Source organism: Populus euphratica, unplaced genomic scaffold (genome assembly GCF_000495115.2).
Source record: "Populus euphratica unplaced genomic scaffold, PopEup_1.0 scaffold35.1, whole genome shotgun sequence".
Lineage (NCBI taxonomy): Eukaryota > Viridiplantae > Streptophyta > Magnoliopsida > Malpighiales > Salicaceae > Populus > Populus euphratica.
In genome coordinates, this window is record NW_011499860.1 from 1,974,895 (window position 1) to 1,982,186 (window position 7,292).

Genomic DNA, 7,292 nt, shown 5'->3' on the forward strand with positions numbered 1-7,292 from the left:
CCCATTTCAGAAAAGCAATGAATCGCCAACAGTCCATTTGAGCTTTGCTTACCCTTCACCAAGCGGTGGTAATTAAGCTTCAATGGAATCAAATATGATAAGGAAGAGGAGGAGGACGTGAGATTCAGAGAGGTAATCGGTGCAAAAGAATTAGTAACGGCAAAGCTATCCGTTTCGGCCTATTCCTCTTGTGAGTTTATCTATCTCCAGCAAGGCAGTAACAAGATAATTTGCTTCGTTGTTCTGCCCCTTCATTTTAGACTTTTTTGGGTTTTTATTTATTTATTTATTGGAAGATATAATGACAGTTCAGTGAACTATAATTAAAAGACCGGTCTGTGATATGATTTGGTTAAGGTGTTAGGCGGTTTGTTTTCTCGGTGTGAATTGATTTTTTTTTTAATTTTTAGATTGTTTGAATATATTAATATTAAAAATAAATTTTAAAAAATTAAAAAATATATTATTTTACAATATTTTCAAACAAAAAATACTTAAAAAAATTACCATCACATTACCAAACAAATCCACATTAAATAAATTAGTAGCATCAATCTATGAATTAATCTAATTTTTTAAATAAAAATAATATTATTTTAAATTTTTTAAATAAAACAATGTTATTTAGATAATAAAACATTCAAATTTTAAATAAAACTTATTCGCCTTGAGTCAATCTAACATCGAATTAGTGAAGCTAGTTCTATAGTTATGTTATGATAATGTTTATTTTGTAGTGACATTATATTTTTGAAAAAAATACATTATTTTATTTAAAATGAATTTTTAATATTTTTGAATCATTTTATTATATTGATGTAGAAAATAAATTTTAAAAAATAAAAAATAAATTTTTAAAAAATATTTTAAAAACAATCATAATTCTAATATGTATCATGATTTTTTTTTCCTTGTAGAATTTTTGAAGGGATAATTATATACTTAACCCATATACTCACTAATAGATTAGTCATAGATAAACCAGTGCGGGGGCAGGCCTGGGCTCTTTTAAAAAAAATATATTCTTTTATTAAAAAAAATTACAGGCAAAACTATTAAAATTTAATTTTTATCCTCTTAGAAAAAAAATTAATTTTGGCTTCCTAAAAAAAAATTCCTTGCTCCGCTCCTGCGGTCAAGGTGTTCCTAATTCTTCCCCATACTTTATTTGACTTGGGAAGTTGATCTCCGTCGGTTTCCTTGTCGTATGCTTACCAAAAAAAGAAAAAAATGTTTTCCTTGTCATAAATATTTATTTCATGTGCATGAATAAGACAGATACACGTTGAAATTTTTGTTTTTCTTATTCATAAAATAAATTGCATTTACTTGATCCTTTCCTGTTTTATTTTTTTTATATAAATGAAAGCATGTTTGTGTATGTCTTTGAGTAGAAAAGTTACATAGTTAAAACATTTTTCACAGCTCACCTTTTCCAAGCTCGGGGAGCCAGGCAAGTGGTTGTGTTTTTTCAAGAATACAATTAGAGGTGGCAATGGCTATGCTGAAAAAATTCTTAGGGCGGCAGGGGAGAATACGCATAAAAACATGTAAAAAATATGCAAAATATAATAAAAAAATGCACAAAGGAGGCCGAGATATTCCCGTGGTTGCCGGCAGGGGAGCTGAATCAGGCCTTTCGGCTCTTTTGCTTGGCACATCGATATATTTACAATAAATATTGAGAAGTAAGAACTACATGAGGAAGAGGAAGAGGAAGAGTAGTATACAGTCGAAAACTGTGTTCCCTGAATAGCATGCTATGCTTCGTCTATCCGCCTCTGATACACATTTGCACCGCAAAGGCCCGTATGTCACTGCTGCATCATTTCGACTTCAATCTTGTCCTTAACTCACTTTTGCTGTCATGATTCCTACATTACATTTACACACGTAGCTATAGCTTGTTCTTGTATTTTCTGTGCCCAGAATACTTGGTGAAATGAGGGAGTTGCTATCCGATGAGAAGGGGGTCTCCTGAATCAGTTACACAGCTACCACTTCTGTTTGAGGGACTAGGCGCTGGCTCCAGGTTATCGGTCTCGCGAATGCCATTCCTTAACTGCATCGGAACATCTTTTGTAAGGTTGGAAAACATTGCCGAGTTAGCATTGCTACCATTGAAGAGCGTGTTGGTTGGTTTAAACACACCCCACAAGTAGTACTTTCTGCTAAAACCTGCAGACAAATTGCAGATGGTAAATAAAGTCAGCTACATGCTCAAGAACTATCCAGGTTAAAAAGTAAAGACAGTGAGGTTGGTAATGGTAGCTTACGCCACTATTCTATTGGCAATTCATGAGAAGAGAAGATCAATATTTCCAAATTGTTTACCACTGCCTTGAGAGCATGGTCATGAAGGATTATTTCATCTACAAGGCTGTCGAAAGCTCTTTCATCCCTGTTATAGAACAAATCAATCAAAATGAGAAGACAAATATTGACAACAGGAAATCGAAGATCAAAGAAGAGGGTCATCTTTCATGCTCTGGAAAAAAAATAGAGGGCAATATGCTCATCAGTTGGTGGTGTTATCTGAAACATCGGTGGCCACGCATCAGACATGGACAAGATATCTATGTGCAGAAGTTGTGGCAGAATACTTGCTGCATTCCATGCCTTTAAGCATGCTTTGGTTGATAAGTGCGCCTGAAGTTCAACAGCAGTTGATTTTTTCTCATTTCGGATACGGAAGCGTCCCCTACAGCAACAAAAATCAAAACAGAAAATTCTTTCAGTCCGGGCACCACTGAGAAAAAAGTACATTTTTAAACCAAAATAAAAATTATTGTGCATTTAGGGTGAGCCAGAGCCATATATTTTCTCTGTATTTTAATTTGAAACTTAATTTTATATAATTAAACCGTAAAATAATGCAATTGAAAGAGAAAAAAAATTTGAATTTTTTTTTTAAATCTAAGTAAAAAATTCATTGTTCGTATAAACAACCATCAATCTTCAACTTTTTTAGTTTTTGTTAACTATTTCTTTGCCAGTTTTTGTTAACTATTTCTTTGCCAGCACCATTGTTGCAAGATGGACCAAATTTTTTTGTAACGTAAGAAATATAATATATAGACCATAAATAAATAAAAAAAATTACTATTAAACTCAAAACAGGAATTCAAAGTTAAAAGCTCTCAATCCAACTCTTTTTGCTTAGTCTGTTTCTTAAACTCAATTCCATGGAAATTATCTTGAAATACCTCGGGTTAACCTTGGTTTTTAACTATGGAGAAGGCAGCAAGAGAAACTATTCAGGCGCTCCTATTCATATCCATGGGAAGAACCTCGGAAAGAAATTTCTTGTAAATGTCTTAGATTTCAGAAGATAAATCATAAGAACAAAAAGAATAATATACATTGACCAAGTATAAAGTGATAAATATTTTGTAAAGAATAAAAAATAATACTTTTTTTTAAAAAAGTAAAAACTATTACAAAAAATGAAGAGATAAGAAAAAAAATAATGATAAATTGTTCAAGTGTAAAATAATAAAAATATCAAATATAAAAGGAAGACAATATAAAAAAAAGTTATTTTCCAATTAAAAAACCTAATAATTATATATTTGTCACCACTACAGTAAAAAAAATAGAAAGAATTTGAATTGTCATTTCTGCTGTAAAAACCATTTATGTATTATAATAATAATAATAATTCTAAAGATTCAGTTTATGTCGAACAAAGCAGTTTATTGGCTCATGGTTGTCATTGATTGATGTGCGTAGGTTATGATAAATTATTAAATTATGTTGGTTTTAGCTTTTATGCTCAATATTGAAGTTGGGATATAATCTAATTATGTATAAAATTCAATTATAAAAACTAATTTTTTATTTTTTTCTAGCTTGTTTTTAGTAAATCACACACACAAAATTCAAGCACGACATCTAAAACAAAAACACTTTAATTGATTACCCTAAGTGGGTTCCAAATTCCAATAAAGTGATTAGCTTTGCCTTTGCCTGTATAGATAAAGATGTAACAGTGTACATCTTCTTCCTATGATTGCTGCTCATCATGTTATTTATCCCCAAATATTTTTTATAAATTTTTTTATTAGTGATAAATAATTTAATGACTAATGATTAATGTCTTGGACAACCCACTAGTAGATCCACTCCATCAATGATGAGCATTTTCTGGGAAAGATGGATGTTTTGGATACTAGCACGAGTTCAAGTCAAGAAAGAATTTGCTGACATATTTCCAGTACAGACAACATGAAATTTCGGGAAAGCTTCTTTTTGGGAAAGCTTTTCGATATTTCTGGCAATGCTAGCTCCTGATCTAATTTTTGTCATTTTGCTGGATTTTTTATTCAATGACATCGAAATCTATTCACCGTCACAGAATTAATGGACCAAATGCAATTGCATTCGATCTTTCTGTCGAAGTCCATCAGTACATTGGTCTAGAGATAAAACACCTCAAGCTGAGACCCTGATAATGGGAGTGCAGTTTATACGCCCACCCCCAGAATCCACAACACACCAGATAAAAAATCACTTTGATTGTAAAGTAATGGTTATTTTTTAAATGATCTTTTATTTAAAAAAACATATTAATAATTTTTATATTTTTTAAAAAATTATTTTTAGAATCAACCCATTAAAATAATAATTTGAAAATATAAAAAATATATTAATTTAAAACAAAAAAAAAAATTTTTTTTCAAAAACATTTTTAAAACACAGTATCAATACCAAACAGTCACTCAATCAAGCTACCAAAAGAATCCAATCATTCTCCTCTATACCTAAAATCTAAGAAAAAACCACACCGATAAGGTCATAAGAGGCTGAATTTTTTTTTTTCCGTTTTTTTTTTTTGGGGGGACAGAGGGTGTGGGATTTAGTATTATCTGAACTCTAAAACATCAATGCATTGCAGTAAAAACTTTCACTGTCAAAAATACAATGGCAGTTCAAAAGAATCCAATATGACAAAATTATTTACAGAATTAGCTATAATGAGTACCTCAGCCGGCAAATTTAGATGATGCTTTATGTTGGACCCTGGCATACTTTTGTCTTCAAACTTCAAATGCAAGTTCGAGATGCTTCCAAAGAAGCAGCTATTTTGCATATGAGAAGGGAGGCCTCAAAAGCCAGCAAACACATGGCAGTAACCATCATGTCCTTGTGACTGTTGAGTTGCATGTCCCTCCAATCAATTTGCCAACACTTTCTCCCTTTATTGCTTTTGCAATGTTACCCTGTTTGGATAGATTGAAGACAACTACTGTGATGAAGAAGCTTGGTGCAATGAGTTTCTTTTAGATGCTTTATGCTAAACATAACAATGATATGTCCCACTAGAGATTTTTCATTGACAAAAGGAAAAAAACAAGAGCATAAGTTAAACAAAAATTAGGAATCATTCTCTGGTGTAATGGTAACACTTTTGGTTACTGAGTACAAGTGAGCTGATGCACTATAGCAGCAACTTGACTCATTTAATCCATGATCGTTAAATGTTAATATTCATCACAGATCACAAACACTAGGTAACATCTCTATTAGCTAATCCTAGGGTGTTGAGTAAATGGTAAATTTTGGATCAAGCGCCTCATAAATGGTTAAAAAAAGTCCCATAAAATGAAGGCCCAAGTTCATACCCCTCAACAAATCCCTCTACAGAGGCCACCCCATAATTGCACAGGGCATGTGGGAAGGAGGGTTTACTTGTGCCTTCGAATTAGTCAGAATGTCAGATGCCTAACATGTCTTCAACGTCTTGAAACATAAAAAGATCTACCTACAGGCTACAATCTAGATGCAGATTATGAGACATACCTGGAATATTATTTTCTTGGCACAAAGTAATGGCAGTCACGTCCATCACTGAAAGATCTTTTGAAGTCATCTCATAGTAGGTTAGATTTTCAAGAAGACGAGCACTTGGATTATGCCTGGGATCGTCATCATAAACTCCGTCAACATTTCTAGTTTTCAAAACAACTTGTGCATTAACTGGAAGAACAACTTTAAGATTGCCCATCCATTGTCACCCCAAAGGGAGCCACAGATGGCACTTGAGGCTGCCTGCAAATAAAGAAAAGGTATATCATGTGGGGCCACAGAAACATTTCACATTTGTGCCACTCGCAAAAGCCCTCTAAAACTCAAAAGAAAGTGTTCACACACAAAAAAAAAAAAACGCTTAAGCCTTCACACAGGCATTTTAACAAACACTCACAAGACAAAACAAAAATACAAACTTCAGTTCAAATAACTTATGAAATCAAAATATATATATATATATATATATAAAAACCATGTTGTTTCATTACCTTAAATTTATAGGCTCTAAGGTTGGACCCATTTCAGAAAAGCAATGAATCGCCAACAGTCCATTTGAGCTTTGCTTACCCTTCACCAAGCGGTGGTAATTAAGCTTCAATGGAATCAAATATGATAAGGAAGAGGAGGAGGACGTGAGATTCAGAGAGGTAATCGGTGCAAAAGAATTAGTAACGGCAAAGCTATCCGTTTCGGCCTATTCCTCTTGTGAGTTTATCTATCTCCAGCAAGGCAGCAACAAGATAATTTGCTTCGTTTTTCTGCCCCTTCATTTTAGACTTTTTTGGGTTTTTATTTATTTATTTATTGGAAGATATAATGACAGTTCAGTGAACTATAATTAAGAGACCGGTCTGTGATATGATTTGGTTAAGGTGTTAGGCGGTTTGTTTTCTCGGTGTGAATTAAAAAAAATATTATTTTTTTAATTTTTAGATTGTTTGAATATATTAATATTAAAAATAAATTTTAAAAAATTAAAAAATATATTATTTTCAAATATTTTCAAACAAAAAATACTTAAAAAAATTACTATCACATTACCAAACAAACCCACGTTAAATAAATTTGTAACATCAATCTATGAATTAATCTAATTTTTTAAATAAAAATAATAGTATTTTAATTTTTTTAAATAAAACAATGTTATTTAGATAATAAAAAATTAAAGTTTTAAATAAAACTTATTCGCCTTGAGTCAATCTAACATCGAATTAGCGAAGCTAGTTCTATAGTTATGGTATGATAATGTTTATTTTGTGGTGAAATTATATATTTTTTTAAAATAAATTATTTTATTTAAAATAAATTTTTAGTATTTTTAAATCATTTTAGTATATTGATGTAGAAAATAAATTTTAAAAAATAAAATATATATCATTTTAGTCAAGGTCTTCCTAATTCTTCCCCATACTTTATTTGACTTGGGAAGCTGATCTCCGTCGGTTTCCTTGTCGTATGCTTACCAAAAAAAGAAAAAAATG

The 7,292-nt window shown here is 31.5% G+C and overlaps 1 long non-coding RNA gene across 2 annotated transcripts; it reads right to left on the reverse strand.

Moving 5' to 3' along the window:
* Positions 1-4,864: 4,864 nt before the first annotated feature.
* Positions 4,865-6,622, reverse strand: LOC105124612 (uncharacterized). 2 transcript variants are annotated; one of them, XR_842091.1, is made up of 3 exons: positions 6,300-6,622; positions 5,803-6,051; positions 4,865-5,222 (listed from the first exon to the last, which is right to left on the reverse strand). It is a non-coding gene; the product is annotated as an uncharacterized LOC105124612 (long non-coding RNA). The 2 variants fall into 2 exon arrangements; XR_842090.1 differs by having other exon boundaries at positions 4,865-5,248.
* Between the last annotated feature and the right edge of the window lie 670 nt (positions 6,623-7,292).